Genomic DNA, 16,551 nt, shown 5'->3' with positions numbered 1-16,551 from the left:
TGAATATTAGAATTTCCAAAGGGATTGATACGTGCTTAAATATATTAGGATTACTCCTCAAATTGCTATGGGTGAGGAGTTTAATCTCCTGGGAATTAAAACGGATTCTTGTCAGTAACAATTGTTCAGTTCAATTCCTGAAGGAAAAAGCACACAAGAAACAGATGGCACAAATTCTCAGCACCCGCCTCCTCCGTGTTCCTGGGCGCTGCGGCCGGTCCCTGGGCCCCGACGATGGTCTCAGCACACAGCCACCGCAGAGCCCAGGTGTGCACTGCCCTCCAATCAGCCGGAAATAAGGAAGTAATCATTTTTTCATGGAATAAACAGATTAACATTTTAAGGTTTGTTTCATGAATGGGAAATGCTACACACGCTACCCTGAGGTTAATTCCGCCACTTTCAGAGTCTATTATTGAAAATGGTTTCTCATCAGGGAAGGAAATTATGCAGAGGAAAGAATCTCACATTTTCTTCTCAAAATTTAGAACTGAAAAGGTCAAGTAAAAATAAATATGAAGCAATCTGACTAATTTGAGCTTCTTTTCTCTCTGTACCAGCTAATAGAGAGAACGTGAAAGTTAAAAATAAAAAAGGTCAGAACTTTTCAGAGCGAGAGCTATGGGGTAAAAATGGACGTCCGCACCCCACTCCCAGCCGGAACGTGACGAGTGGCAGCCCACACAGCCACTCCCAGCTGCCCGCCAATATCTGCAAGGGCGGAAAGACAGAAAACGCTGCACAGCACGGCTGAAAACCTCACACTGATGAACAACTCCGTGCGTGGAGCTATCGACTGTGGTTTCCAAAGGGAAACATCAGGAGCAAATAAACCGTTTTTTGCTTCTCTACCAACTGCAACCATAAGCATGCTAAGAGGTATATCAAAACTTTGGCTTTAATAGTGAACCTGGAAACAGCCAAAAGGCGCGGTGATAGGGTAAAAATACTGCAGTGCGTCCATTCACTCTTCAGCAAGTACTCAAGTGCCTTCTGCGTGCCAGGATGGGTCAGAACAAAGTCCCCTTCCACGCGGAGCCTGCAGCCCAGGAGGCCAGAGTGTCATGCTGATCACACGCTACCGAGAAAAGCAAACCATCCTCGGGGCTGAGAAGGCAAGGTGAGGACCACAGAGCCGTCAAAATCCAGGCCATAGGAGAACAGCTTACAAAACGGGAAACTGCTCGTGACCCGTTGAAAGAAGGAGTTCATGGCGGGAACTCCGCTCACAGGACCCTCGGGTGCACAGAGCGGGCACACGGGAGGAGGTGGCAGCGCAGGTGAGTGATCCACACACAAACCCCGGCGCCCGAGCTCCTGGTCCAGTCCCAGCTCTGCAGCTGAGAGCTAAGCCATCGTGGGCAAGTCACTCCAAGTTTTTGGCCACGGCTGATTTACCTACAAGAGTGGAACCTTAGCAGTACCCACTGCCCTCCAGTGTTTGCAGGGAGCTGCTCACGTCACCCAATTTGTGGCTGGCTTGGCAGGGCTGCCACCACAGGGCCTTCACAGACGGAAAACTACCCTTCTAACCCAATCCAGCGTTTAATCTGCGTTAGACCCTCCAGCCAAATGTATTATGAAATCCATGATGAACACAGAGCATCTTAAGGAAAAAGGTAGCAGGGTGGAAAATCCTAAATTTAACCACCCCTAGGTTTGGGGATGAGGCAAGGTGGCCGGAGGGAAGGAGAAACAGCCCCCGGGAATCCACGCAGAGCCGGGGCATCCTGGCAGCTGTGCACACAGGAGCCTGATGAGAAATCGGTTCCCAGGTACCCGCCGGCTCACACGATCAGTACCTATATCCTAAGAAACCGAGGGGCAGCTACTGCTGCCTTTGTGACGGAGTCCATCTCAAAGCATGCCACAAGTAAACTTAGAAATTAGCAATTATGAACTTCAATGCTCTCTTTTCAGCTGAAAAGGCAACTGCCCTTCACCTTTAACACATCATTCCCAACTAAGCATGTACATTAGTGATAGTGCAATTATTAGTGAAAGCTACCAAAAGTGAGACTTTTGAATTTCTGCCAATCTGATATACAAGAAATGGTATCTTAGTGATGTTTATAGGCCATTTTTATGTACGTGTGGGTGTATGTTGTCTTTTGCCCATTTTCCTAAGATTTTGGTCTTTTTTCCCCTCAATTTTTAAAATATTTATGATAGCTGCAAAGACTTCCTCACAATTAATATCTTTGTCTTTTGACCTTTTAATGTTTTTTGTTTTGTTTTTGAAAGTCAGACAAAACTGTTTTGTTCCAGTATGTAGTCAAATTTATCCATTTTTTTCTTTTGTTGACCTTAAACTTCGAGTAATACTTTTAAAAAGCCTTTCCCAACACATAGGTTTATGTTCACTTTGTTTTCATCTAATACTGGAATAGTTTCACTTTTTACATGGAACTCTCTGCTCCATTCGGCACCCAGTCTTATATGCGGTATAAAGTATTAACCTAATGGTGTCTTCTACAAAACAGTGTCTAATTGTTCTAACATTTATTTTAAAAATTCCATCTTTGATCCAGCAATCTGCAATATTATCTTTGTCATACATGAGATTTCCATCTACATTCAGGCTTATGTCTGAGCCTCCGGTCCCGCTGGTCTGTCGGCCGTCCACACGCCACACCACGCTGTTTCCCACACACAGGCTTCGTGGCGTGTTTTAATGCCTAGCAGGGCTGTTCTTCTTTTCTTAGCTCTTTCGTGCCCTAAGTTTTCTAGGTGGTCATGCTATTTCAATTTTAGAATCAACATGTCCAGCCCAAGAAAAAAATTAACTTTTATTGCTTTTGTATTTTTATTGGCATCACATTACACTTATAAATTAACTTAGAATTGACATCTTAATGATGCCAAGGTGTTCCAACCAAGCCGCATCTTTCCACCTGCTCAAGGCTCCTTCCGTGTCTTTCCCAAGTGTATTATCGCTTTCTTCACTCAGGGTTTTGAACAGTTCTTATCACATGTCTTCCTCAGCACTCTGTCTCCATTGTTGCTATCGTCCGTGGGGTTATCTCTTGCACATCTTCTAACTGGTTGTTTTTTGTATATATGAATATCATTATTGACATTTGCATATTGGCTTTGTATTTCTGCTACCTAGGTGAATTCTTTTATGATGCGAGTTACTCATGGCCGACTCTCGGGGGCTGTGCTACCGCTGGGGTGGCCACCAGCAGGTGGGACCCTCCCACTGCTGCAGAGCGTTCCCCTGGACGGGGCTGCTCCGGAGTCTCCCAGGTGCGCTGCCAGCAGAGGCAGCACTACTTCTTTTGCACATTTTATGCTTTTGTTTTTTCTTGTCCTGTATCAGCCTTGCCAGGGGTACATTAAGATTCCTTATATTTACTAACGAAACTGCACGTCTGTGCTTGGTGCCACTTCCCGCCTTCCCACCAGCCTTGCCCCGAGGCACTCGAGCCCAGCACCTCCTCCCCACTTCGGGCAAGCACCACAGATGCAGAGGAGACGCGATAGCACCCCAAAAGCTCGTCCTGCATATTCATTCTCAACAATACTTCCCTTACCTTTCTGGCTCTCATTTAATTACATTTAAGCACTTGTGTGCCTCCCACTGGAAGGTTCCTAACCTACCACAGACTGTGCTAAACATGGTTTGTAAAAGTAAAGTGGGCTAAATTTTTTTAAGTTGCTGGGAAAATGCATTTTTAATTAGTTTGCTGTTTTGATTAATGCTCAAATCACTCATTATTAGGAGAATAAGAGAATGAGGCGGGACAGCAAAACACCAGGGCCCACGGCTGCCCTAGAGCTGTCCTGGGTTTGCAGGTGGAGACTCCCGTCTGGGACAGCGCACGTGCAGGATCCCAGCCCAGCACTCGCGTCTAGGTACCTTCTGTCTCCAGGTCAAACACAGGTGGCTCTAGAGACACGATGATAAACACACTTCGCATGATAACAAGATAACTGACAGATGATATCTGTACTTAATACACTAGTTCTAGGTTGCAACATTAAATACAACCACACCCCACACTGAACACAGAGGGCTTTGTTAAATATCATAAAAAGGCTTTAAACTCAGCAGGCAACACAGCCCAGTAGAGGAAAAACCTATAAAAAAAACCTTCCGTGGGACTGAATAAGCCCACCGCAGGATGCAATCGCAAGGAAGGCAAAGAAAGGAATTAAAACTGCTGTGGAAAAGAAAAACAAAAAAAGCAAACAGCTTTGAAAGCTTGAAATCCGACTGATAGCACTTGAGAATCTAAGGATGACTTTGTCCACATGTTAAGCAGCAAACAATCCTAAAACTTGAAACGACATCAGGGCAGCTTTCACTCTCACAGAAGCGTTTTTATACTAGATTGTTAACACTCCTCTACAGCTGTTTTACCGGACAAAGATAACAGTCTCACTAACAAAACAGACTGAAAAAGCAAAGAAGCTGATTTCAGCCAAAATTCCTAGACATGGGCACACCATAGAAAGGAAACTCCCCCAACAAGGTCATAGGACTGGACAGCGGTGAGTTCTCAGCACTCCTGCAGACAGGTGGGCGTTTCGAGTCCCCGCCTTCCCACAACCCACGCTACCTTTACATAAAGGAAGCCAGTTCTTGAAACGATCTACGTACTCAGAAATATGCTCACTTACATTAATATACATCTGTATAATGTAAATTTAATACAGGACCTAAAAACAACACAAGAATGCTTTTATTTTTATAGTGTTCAAAATAATTCAGTACTTTCTTAGGGCTGACCTTTATGGGTTGTCTCATCTAAAATACACTCAAATTAATTGTGATCTGAGAACTGCCACAGCCGAAAGGGAACAGATGGGGACCAGTGAGAGGCAGCTGAAGGAGACAGAGAAGCCAGGCCTTCGGTCTCTTTTATCATACTTACACGGCCAAGCGAAACCACAGCTCCAAATCGTAAATTATACAGTCAGATATTAAAATACCAAGGGTCGATGACGCATGTGAAACGGAACAGAAAAGCACTTGGGCAGTACAGCCACACCTCACGTGCCACCTCATCTCCACACTAACCCAGTCACCCAACTCTGCTCTCAGAATCTGGGTACTTCCTGTAGGAGTGTTTCCCCCCAGGGAAAAGGCAGCCAGCAATCACCCCAAAAAGACCTCCGGGAGCAGGCAGGGCGGGCGCTCTGTGCAAGGCCTCCTGAGCAGCCTGTCGGGAAGCTCACCAGGACAGCAGGTGGCATCTGCAGCCCCGCAGGCCACCCCCCAGCTGCCAGGGCCTGTCCCTGCTCCCCAGAACTCCCGCTTGCCACTCCCGACGCTTCCCTGCTTCGAGCCCATCACAGTGTCCCCCTGCAACACTGTGTGTGTCTGATGCAGCCAAAAGGGGCCACCTCAACTCTGCTCTAGATTATTGCTAGCAAGGATGACAGGAGTTTCATCTAAAACCTTTCCTGGAAATCCTCTTTGAGAAATACCTCCAGTTCTGCCTGGCCCGCCCCCAACCCCTAGCATCTCCAGGCTGCAGTGAGGCCTGTCCTTGTCTTGACCCCCACTGTGTCTCCACTGACCCGACTCTTCCCTCTTCCTTCTTAGAATTAACTCCACCCCGGGGTCCCCAGTGACATGAGTGCAGTGGGCAATGGCCTCTCTCTGCTGACCTGCTCCTTCATGGGCCCTACTCCACAGGACGCCGGAGTGCATGCTTACGACACCCACACGCCACCAAACTCTGCACGGAAGTGACCACTGCACAGATAAATGGACCCCACTGAACCCAAGCTAACCACATCCCCAACACAACTTCTCAGCCATGTTGCAAAGAGGCCCGAGGCCACCCGAGGCCACCCGCCACAAGGAGACAGGTGGGGACGGAAGGCCAAGTGGAAGCAGATGGCGGTGGTCCTCACCAACCAAAGTGAACATCTGACGTTCTCCTCATGGAGAGGAGGGTGGAGGGTTGTGGGGAGGAAGCCCCCGAGGGGACGTGCCCTTGTCACCTCCTGGTCTCAGGGCACACGCTGCTGACGCAACTCGTCCTGCGACGCTGCCCTGGTCGGGCTGACGTCCGTCAGCTTCTCCTGGACAGGGACCCCCTTTGCACGCCGTCCCCCTGGAAGGAGGTCGCTGTGCTCGGCCCACGGGTCAGGGCTGGGCGCTGCGCTCCACCCTCCAGGCGCCGCACCCGCGTGAATTATTCGGAATCCTGTGCAGGAGCTTTGCTCTTCTCTCCCGTTTATTTATGTCGTTTACTTACGTCCGTGTGGACTCGTGGATGTGTATGTTATACTCTGGGCTGTGATCCAATGCTACTTTATTTTGTTGCTGAAATTGTTCCAGCGTCGGCCACCGGGAGCCTCAGAGTGGGCTCCTGGGTCCCTCGGACGCCCCCCGGTGGGGGTGGTTGTGCTGTTTCTCAGCACTCCTGCCACCAGCAGGTGGGGGCCCATCTTGAGGATTGCTCACCCAGTCCTGGAATCAGCCTTTTCTCCCAGAAGCCCCTGCTCTTCACTTTTTATCTGCTGTCTTCTGGAACATGCAGTCACAGCCTTGCGGCAGGCAGCTGGCTTTGCTACCTTGAATCCATTCCCGTCCTTCTGGTAGCAGCACCCAGCCCTGCTCTGAGGAAGTGGCCACTCCCACCGACACTGACTGGGCTGTCAGGGCTGGCTACAGAGGGTGGGGCAGGGGGAAGCTAGCGATGCCTATACAACTATTTCCAAGTAACTAAAAATTATTTTAAACCCTTGTGTGGATAACAAGTAGATACCAAATCAAAGTAAGGAAGATAATACTAAAAATTCTGATTTAGAATAAAAATAAGGACAAAACATGCTCCCTTTAGAATAAGCCGTGTCTAGCAAAAGCATGCACACATGTTACCGCCCGTCCCCTTACACAGCTCTGAGTGACAGGCCTTTCCCACGTGACCATCAGCAACGCGGGTTTGCCAACATACCCAGCACCCAAAGAATCCAAATGTTTGCATATCAGTATACACTACCTGGAAAATTTCACACACTTTCTGCTTAGGGAGGAAAATTTTAACGCTCTGAAGATGGTGAAGTCCATCACAATCTCCAAAAGCAAAAGGCCGAGTGAGTGCGAAGCATCGTGTCCTTCAAACTGTAGTGCAATACAGGAAGTTAAGCGTTACATGGCAGCAAAACTTTTCAGAAGCATTAAAAAACGTTTCAGTTACATCACAGGTACACTCAAAGGAAAAGTAATCATAATGCCAAGGTTTGCAAAACAAAACCTCTGCGTGCACTTGGGAGGAAAGGCTGGCCGGAGCGCAGCGACCGCGCCGCGAGCCTGCCGGGTCCGCGCAGGGCGCAGGCGAGGGCGCGCGGCCCGCACTCCCGTCCCGGGCGGCCGTTAACAGTCGCCGACAGGGGTTACGCCAGGTGCAGCTGCCCGGACCTCCCGGACAGGACTCCGAGCAGACAGAGCCAACTCCGCGGAAGAGACGCCCCAGGCTGCAGCGGCGACCGCCGCCCCAGCGAGGGGACGCCGAGCGAGCGCACGGCCATGGCGGCCCCACCCGCGCTAACGCTGCTGCTGCTGGCCCTGCTCCTGCGGACCCGCGCGGAGCCCGAGGCCACCGCGCCCACCCCGACCCCCACCCCGGGCGGCAACTCCTCGGTGACCCATGCCCCGCCCAACAACCACCTCCTCGCCGGCGGCCCACGCCCCATGCCCGGTCCCCTCGTCCTGCTGGCCCCGCTGGCCCTGCGGCCCATCCTCGGGTAGGGGCGCCCGCCAGCCGCATCCAGGCCGCGCCGGGCCTGGCCTCCCCAGCTGGCGACAGCGCCTGCCGGCAGCTGCCTCCGCTCCTTCACTTCACTGACAGCACTGGGTCCAGAAAGCAGAGGATCCCACCGGGACTGGGTCGCAGCATCCGGACACCAAGGTTACACCTCCTGGGATGCCATGAAGAGACTCAAGGGAGATGCGACATCCTACTGAGTTAAAGATGGGGTCTAGGAACTGAGGTACCCACCACTACCTTGGGAATCAAAAGAAGATATTTTACCTTTACTTTGTTTCATTAAATTTATAAAGTCAAAAGTGACTGGGTGGTATGTGAAGCCTCTGCGTCTCCCAGGAGAGTGGGGACAGCGGGGCTGGCGGGCACCCACCAGGTCCCCACCTGCAGCTCCTGCAGAGTTGTCCGGGGAACCCACTACTGCTCAGGGTCTTTGCATTTGACTTGGGGACAGTAACTGCCAGGGGCCACCCCCAAACCGAGGCCCCTCTCCCCCACACAGCCCCACTCAACAGGAGAACCTTGTAGCTCTCACTTCTAACCCGACTTCAAAGCGTAAACATATATAACCTCAACCTCCAGCTGCTGCTTTTAAACTTCTGTGTTAAAGGTGACCTTTTAAAATATACATCTTAAAATCTTTAACATGAGAGGGAGGAAAAGTATTTGGAAAGGGAAGACTAGAAGCTGCCAACATTAAGGTCACACAAATTTTATACAGTTTGTATACATGTGTTTTTCTCTTTACAAATCCACATTTGGACTACTTCCTGTATAAGTAAATATTTTTTAGATAGAACCTGGGACTAGGCCTCAAGTAGCTTCTGGAAGGTAACCCGCCCCCCCCAAGGCACAGACACCCTCTCTGAAGCGTTGGTTCTCACCCCACACCAGCGCCCCGGCATCCGGGAGGGCCGCAGGACCTCACTGCCCCGACCCTGTCCAGAGAGCGTTCCCAGGAACGCTAGATTGGGCCGATCTCCAGAACAGCGCTTGTGAACCAACACTTCACATGGTGGGTACTTGCATGTTCTAGACTGCACACTGTGTTTAGTAATTATGCTTTGATTTACATGACTTAAAATGATACGGTATTATTTCACATCAAACAGTAAGTTAATTTGTAAGGAGGCTCACAGAGCAATCTAAAATAAAAAAGATCCCAATTTAACTGTTAGGTTTATACTGGCATTAAAGGATGATCAATTATAGCTTTGTTTGACATAAAAGAATAATGAAAATGCTACTCTCCCACGGGAAACCACACTTCCTGAGCCACCGGCCCCAGCACCTCTCCCAGGAGGCACGTAGAACCGACACCCTTAGGAGAAGCCCCGAGAGGGAAGACGCGGATGAATCCCCATCAGGGTATGATGGGAGGCATGATTTCAGTCCCAAGCATCTATCAAGTTCACCTCTCAGGCTTCCACCTGCCTGCGGGGGAGACCACTGAGGCACTGGTTTTGCTGGGGAAACAACATGCCCCTATAGTGAGGGCCACTTCTGTCTCTGGGGAAGGGCTCTGTCTAGCGTATAAACCTAAAATACTAAGAATAACCCAACCTCATCTCCAATTCCAAGGCAAAGGCAGTGGGCTCAGGGCAAGGAAAAGCTCTGCCCTTTGCCCAGTTTATGCCAGAGAAGTCTCTGCCCTAGAGGAGAACAATGAACAAACACACATACGATTAAAGGCACAAGTAAGTGCTCTAAAGAAGCTAACAGGGTGTGTGGCAAAATAGCCCAACGAGAGCAGCCTCTCCGATACCTATCATTCCCCACGCTGCCATAACCGCTTTATAGAATCATTTAATCCTCACGGGATTCAATGGAATGAGGTAGGTATGAGCATTCCCATTTTGCAGATGGGGAAATGGAGGCCCAGCAAGTTGAGCCATGTGCTGAGATCACACAGCTAGGAAGAGGCAGGGGGCAGGGGGGCAAAGGATTCAAACCCAGCAGCCTGGTTCCAGGGACCAGGCACACGACCACTTGCCTGGGCTGCCCCTCCACTGAGAACCCAGAGCACACCTGGGCACACAGGTGTCAGGGTGGTGCTGGGGCAGCGGCAGTCACCTGGAGAACGGAGGCAGGAGGGGCCCCGGCAGAGGAAGCCACGCAGAGGAAGCCACGCGGCAGGAATGAGTGAAGCACATGCAAGAAGCTTCCGGGGAGCCGTGGGCAGCGCCTGAGCAGAGAGTGGTCTGAGGGAGGCTGAGAGGGAGGGCGCTGGGTCCAGCCCGGCCTCGGGCGCAGACGTTACAGTTTATTCCAGACGCCAGGCCAGGTCCTGAGGTGCACAGGCACAGGAGGAAGAACGACCCCTGGCCACCGTGGAAGGCACTGAAAGAACGGGGCATGCACAGGGGCCTGTGGCGGCTTCCAGAGGCCCAGGGAGTGATGGCCGTGGCCTGCCAGCAGCTAGGCAGCAGGGAGACGTGGAGCGGCGGGCACCAGGGTGCGGGTGAGCACGGGGACACCAGGCACAATGTATGCTCGGGGACTGGATGTGACAGAGTGCTGGGACAGCTGCCAGGTTTGCAGCAGCCGGGTGGGTGTTGGTGACGTGCACTGTGAAGAGGAAGGCTGGAAACACAGAGTGCCAGTTTCAGATGCTCAGCTTGCAACACCTGGGAGACATCAGCCCGGAGAGGTAAGCGTGTGACCACCGGGCAGGCTGGGGGGGAGACAAAAGCAAGGGCTCCACCCAGCTGCCCCTGAGCTCTCCCCTCCGTGCCTCCAGGTCAGCACGCTGAACACCCTGCCCACCTGCCCGCCCCGGCCAAGGCCACTCCCTTCCACCCTGCCGCACAGCCCGGGACCCAGGTTTCCCACATGACCCCCACACACCTGACGTCCCCACCAGCCCACGTCCACCACCCCGACCTGGACAGCAGCCCCTTGGCACGTGCTCACCAGCCTGCACCACAGGGACCCTTCCGACCCCAACTGTGCATTCATCCCCCCAATCACAGTGGCCCCACTTCCAGAAGTAAGACACGATTCTCTGCCGGGGCTGAGGCCCTGTGCTTGTACCAGGCCACACAGGCCCTGAGTACCTCCTGAGTGGTTCTCAGACTGAGAGGGAGCCCCGTTCCCCCGCCCCAGAGCACCCTGGACCCCTTGCGTGCAACCAGCATCAGCAAAGCTCAGAAGTTTGGCTTTCTGGCATTTGCTCTTTAGCTCGCCACTACCAAAGAGATGCTGTGTGACCGTGCCACAGTGGAAAATGCTCTTTAAAGGACTGAAAGGGCCAATCCCCTTGCTCTTACGTGAAATGCTACTGAGGAAGCAGGGAAACACGTGCCTACATCTAATTCCCAGCAGAAAACACAGGAAAAAGAAACTGAACTTGAGGGGAAAACTATGTGGGAACATTTGCAAAGAGAGGACCGTTTCCCCCAAACCCCAAACCGGCTTCCCCGGAGGCTCCCTCGGCTCCCGGGAGCTCTTCTGGGTGACGTGGCCTGGGGTCCCTCTCCAGTGCGATAGCCCTGGGATCAAAGAACTGGGTGAGTCGCTGGCAGCTCTTTCCAGAGGGATGGCCTGCCAGGGGCAGTTTCAGGGACAGAGACACTGTCCCTGAAGGGAAAGGCAAGGGGACGGTGGGAGGCGCAGGGGCTGTCCTCTCACTGCCTCTCGGCAGGGACACAGCGAGGGCAGACACAGCCCTGACCTCGGGAAGACAGGCAGGCCCAGCACTGCTGACGTGCCTGGCAGAGACCACCCTGCTTCCAGAATGCGCTGCTAGGAGACACAGCAAGGCCCTTCCTTGGAGAGGAGGGCCCCTGTCCCTTGCCTCTGCCGTTCCCCCAGACAGAATCCAGCCCACCCGCTCTTCCCTGCAGAAGGAGGTATCTGCCCACCCTCATCCATTCTTGGGCTTCGCCTACCCAGGCCCACATGCGTGGGTCTCTTCCCACGTGGAAGGGGCCTGTCCTAGGTGGGAAGTCTGTCTGATTTGGGGTAAAGAATTAGCAAACCCACTTGGCCACAGACAGCTGCATTCTCTAGTGAGTTTCATCTGCACCAGAGCCTGCACCTGATCTCCACACGCCTGCCTACAGTGGGCATGACTCTCTCAACAGCCGAGAACTTGAAGCAGTGAAGAACCCCAACACCCCCACTGGGCAGGCATCAGGCACCAGGACTTACAGCCTCGGGCTCCCTGCTGATCTGGCCTGGGAGACCCTCAGATAGCACAGACCCTGCCCCAGACATCCAGGTAACTGGGGGGCCGTGTAACACTCTTCCGGCCAATGAGACGGAAGCTTGCGGTTTCCTGAACCTCCTACTGCTTTCCTGGTAGAGACGCCGCCCTTTCCTCTCCCCGCCTCTCTGTGGGAACATCAGGCACAGACAGACCCGAGGAGCAAGCCCAGGAACGGAAGCCCTACTGTGAAACTGTGGAGCGGAACGGCAGAAGAGTCCAGAAACACCGATGACAGCGTGAGACCACTGTCCCGCCCAGGCTGCTCACGTCTCAGGATGCAGGCCCAAGGGGATGGAAGCCACGTGAGCCGGTTTTCTGCCACACCAACCCTGCCCACGCACGGGCCACGGGGGATGCCCAGGAGCACACGTAGGGACAGGCCTGCCGCACGCACCAGAGCCGCACACAGCAGCTCCACCGGGGCCTCCAAAATGCTCAGCTACCTGGCAGGGCAGGGACTCCACAGGTGCAGACACAGAGGGCCATCTCAGTGCCCACGAAACAGGGTGATGCGGAAGGGAACTGCACTGGGGCGGAGACGGCCTCTCCAAAGAGACCACATTTGAGCTGACAACTGCACAGGGAGCAGGCGGCAGCCTCAGGACCCCGGGACACCTCTCTGCACAGACGGGGCAGCACACGCACCGGACCAAGCCAGGGGCCGGAGGGAAACAGGCCAGGGTCAGGACGTGAACTTTCCCCTAAGGAATGGCCCGCCCCCTTCGTGGCGGGAGTCCCTGGAGGAGTCAGCTGGGGGTTACGTGACGGGATCCGCGCCCTGAAGGACCCTGTGGCCACCACAGGAGCACAGACTGCAAGGGCAAGTCTGGACCTGGGAAAACTGGCAAGGAGGCTCCGGTGGCATAGGCTGGGGCACCAACGGGGACAGAACAGACCGGGGGAGGAGCTGACAGGCCTCGCCGAGACAGGGCGTGCAGGGTGAGAGAAAGAGGAAGAGAAAGACTGCCAGGCGGGGCCCAAGCCAGCGTCCACCGTGGGAAACAGGAGGGGCAGGCGGCTGGGGAGGGACCCAGAACTCAAGCAGGTCCCTGCTGCACAAAGCCCGGGGCTCAGGGCAGTGGCCGAGGCACCAGGACGTGGAACAGGAGGGGAGTGTGGCCCTCGGCTGGGCCCACCAGGGCTCCTGGTGACACCCCGGGGTGGGGCGTGCACAGAGACCGAGCCAGGACACTGGGCTAGCACGGCCTACATAATCAAAAAGGGTGGCCTGTCTGTCCATCCCACCGAGACACCAAGTAGGACAGGGACAAATACTGGCCACTGACCTTGACAACAGACAGGTCACCAGTGATGGGAGAGCAATTTCAGAGGGACAGTGGGGCCAAAACCCGAGCAGACAGGCTGAAGAGAAACGGGCAGGAAGTCGTGAGAGTGCGCAGGAGCCGGGCACGCAGGCAGCAGAGGCTGCACGCAGGACGCACGCAGGGAGCAGAGCCGCCACACAGACCTGGCCACGCCCCAGCAGCCGCCCCTCCGCCCGGAGTTGGGGTCTTCATCTGCCTTCCTGCATCACAGCTGCCCTCGGGCATGTGCTCGTGTGACTGCGATATGCGGATAGCTGCATCACTGCACACCGACCTGAGAGCAAGGGCCCCTCGCACCGGCTCTTGCCCCACCCCACACGACGCACGCGGCACTCGAGAGAGACTGGCTGGAGGGAGGACAGGAGGGGTGAGCCACGTGGACACGCAGCCCGCTGGGCCACTGCCTGAGGCCCAAGTGAGTTCACACATGCACAGGGCTTCGGCAGGGCCGCACACAGGACTGCAGAAACGGTTGGGGGCAGAGACAGAGACTGGCAGCCTCTGGGACTGCTTCCACACAGAGGGTGTCCGGATCTGGTGGGAAACCCTGGCAGCACGTGGGTGTGGCTAACGGTGGTGGTGCCAGAACATCTAAAATGCACCCCCCCCAAATCTGTAATTCAGAAGCATCCTAGGGAATTAAAAACACTCAACAGTTTTAATTCAAGATGTTCCAGGGTAAAGGTAATTTTAGACAACAAACTTGTACTGAGTCCAAAATGAGCTCCCAGCACTGGGGAAGCCACTCCACTGCTCAGTAAGACGACCCTGGCAGGAGCTGCGCACGCTATGGATCGTTAACAAAGCTCGAAATACACATTAAAGCCCATGCTTCAACAGACAGCTGCTGTTGCAAAGAACACTTTTAGATGTTTCTAGACAAATACTTTCATATATTTCACTTCTCAAAAGAGCCTCACTTTTTAAACACAAAATCACCAGAAAAGCATCTTCTGAAAGAAAGCATTCTATATAACATTAAAATCAAGAAATTATCTTTTAAAATTCTATGAATAAAAGAAGTACAAACAGATATAGCCACACAAATATCAGATGAGTCACGACTTGAGCATAACCTCCCTCAATGACTAACAAACCATCAGAAAAAACAAAGTGACGTACGGCAGGTTATTTAATTTAATTTTATCAAACACTTTCTGAGCACCCACTGTGTGCTACACAGGGTCACAAAGCCCAGTCCTAAGGTGCTTAAAAGCGCAGATGAGAGACGTGTGCCCGAAGGCAGATCACAAAGTAACGAAGTTCTGGGATGTCCCCGAAAAATCCAGGAGGGGCCCCTGCCCTGAAGCACCGGCCTTCAGGTCCCCTCTGCCCGGAGATCCCAGGGCGGCAGCTGCCCCACCCCTCCCCTGGTGAGGCCCCAGAGGAGACGTGCTGTGCTCAAGCGCAGGAACGCGGCGGGGAAGGGAGACCGGCCGGCGACCGTGCGAGCACCGCAGCGTAAACGCAACCACTGACTTCAGAGACAGCCGCTCCTCGGCCTCAGCAGATGCACGACCTTCCAACACCCTGAACCTTCACTACGCAAGAAGTGGCAGAAAAACCCCAACCAGAGAACAGCAGCCGTGTGGCCCAGAGGCTCACACCCAGGGTCTGGTGCCTCTCCTCCTCCTGCCAGGGACGTAAGGCAGAGGCTTCTGGAAACCTGCCAACGGGAGCGTAACCAGACCTGGAAGAGCCAAGCCTGGAGTTGCGGGAGGAGTCCCCGTAGTCCCGGACGGATCCTACCGAGTCTCAAAAGCGCCCTGGGGCCAGGCGAGGAAAGGCAGCCCAGCCACTGCCACGACTGGACTCCCGACTCCCGACTCCCGAGGGCCAGTGAAGGTGGGCGAGGCCCAGGCGCAGCACGGGCAGTGGCCTTGCCGCTTCCTTCCTTGACAGGCTGCTTATTTTAGAGCCTTGATTTCCTGGTTTTCACTGTGCCTATTGTGTGACTATTTGGGGGCGGGCCGGGGGTGGGAGGATGATATGAGACTCATCAGAAGGGTTTCAGGGGCCTGGTAGCAGATCAATCACCCTGTTGACTGTAGAAACAGGACTAGATGTTCTTGACTTCAGAAAGCGAGATGTGATACTAGTTTTGACATCTTTAAGGCCTAGGCTCCATCTTCAAGAAAAAGTAAAAAATAAAAAAATGGATGATGAGGCCGGGCACAGTGGCTCATGCCTGTAATTCCAGCACTTTGGGAGGCCAAGGTGGGAGGACCGCTTGAGGCCAGGAGTTTGAGACCAGCCTTAGCAAGAGTGAGACCCTGTCTCTACAAAAAATAGAAAAATTGGCCAGTGTGGTGTTGTGAGCCTGCAGTCCCCGCTACTCTGGAGGCTGAGGCAGGAGGATCGCTTGAGCCCAGGAGTTTTGAGGCTGCAGAGAGCTAAGATGATGCCACTCACAAAAAAAAAAAAAAAAAAGGTTCAATAATGAATTACTCCTATTTATAGGAGTGGGAGGCTTTATTAAAACAATTTTTAAATAATTATTCAGGTAAAAGGTTAGATTTAAGCTATAAAGAGCATCACTGATTCCCTCTATCTTGTCTGTGTGCTCTGCGTTTTGGAACAATCCCTAATTTTGTTCATGACTTCAATATTCATAGAAAGATGTTTTGTTTCTCCTGTGTTGTGATACTATTAGTATCAGTCTAGTCAGCTGACTTCTAAATGTAAATGACAACAAATACAATGTATCCATTTTTAAAAATCCAACAGGAGCACAACAATGGGGAAAATGTATTTTGGGGACAGCTCCTGAATTCTAAGAGGATTCAACTTTCTGAGTAAGATCTGAGCCCATAATTTGTCACCTGCAAAGATTAAATTCCAAGGTATAACCACATAAAAAATAGATAATATAAATTGCCATGAAAAAATTTTCTTTTATGTTCACTTTTACAATCTCTGTCATCAACTAGCTGCAATGTAGTAGAACGAATCACGAGAGAGGCCAGGAGGCCGCCAGGTAAACAGAAGGACCACAGATTTTTCTCCATCCTCAGCAGAGGGCCCAGCTGGTGAAAAGGCTGCCTTGCAGGACCAGGGTGACAACAGGGGACGGTGCTGCTGGCGGGAGAGCTCTGCTCAGGGCCAGGCTGCCGCCCAGGAGCTGAATGACTCACCCTGCCCCAAAGACCCTGCTCTGCAGACAGACGCTGCAGGACCAGAGGCAAAGACCACCCCAGGCTTTGCCTGTCACAACTCTGCTACCCAGCAGCACCCTCCTCTGGGAAGCGAGAGAAGTCAAAAGTGGATTTCTAGGATCTTTTACATTGTT

At 52.8% G+C, this 16,551-nt stretch overlaps 1 protein-coding gene across 1 annotated transcript in view; it reads right to left on the bottom strand.

The window, feature by feature from the left end:
• ADARB1 (adenosine deaminase RNA specific B1) overlaps window positions 1–15,088 on the bottom strand; it is a 117,379-nt gene extending 102,291 nt beyond the window's left edge. The window contains exon 1 of the mRNA XM_045540835.1: window positions 14,953–15,088. The gene's annotated coding sequence lies outside the window, so the exon portion shown is untranslated. The remainder of the gene's footprint in view (window positions 1–14,952) is intronic.
• Between the last annotated feature and the right edge of the window lie 1,463 nt (window positions 15,089–16,551).

Source organism: Lemur catta, chromosome 1, assembly GCF_020740605.2.
Source record: "Lemur catta isolate mLemCat1 chromosome 1, mLemCat1.pri, whole genome shotgun sequence".
In the NCBI taxonomy this organism is placed as follows: Eukaryota; Metazoa; Chordata; class Mammalia; order Primates; family Lemuridae; genus Lemur; species Lemur catta.
Note: the sequence above shows the minus strand (reverse complement) of the source record. Positions and strands in the feature narration are given on the sequence as shown.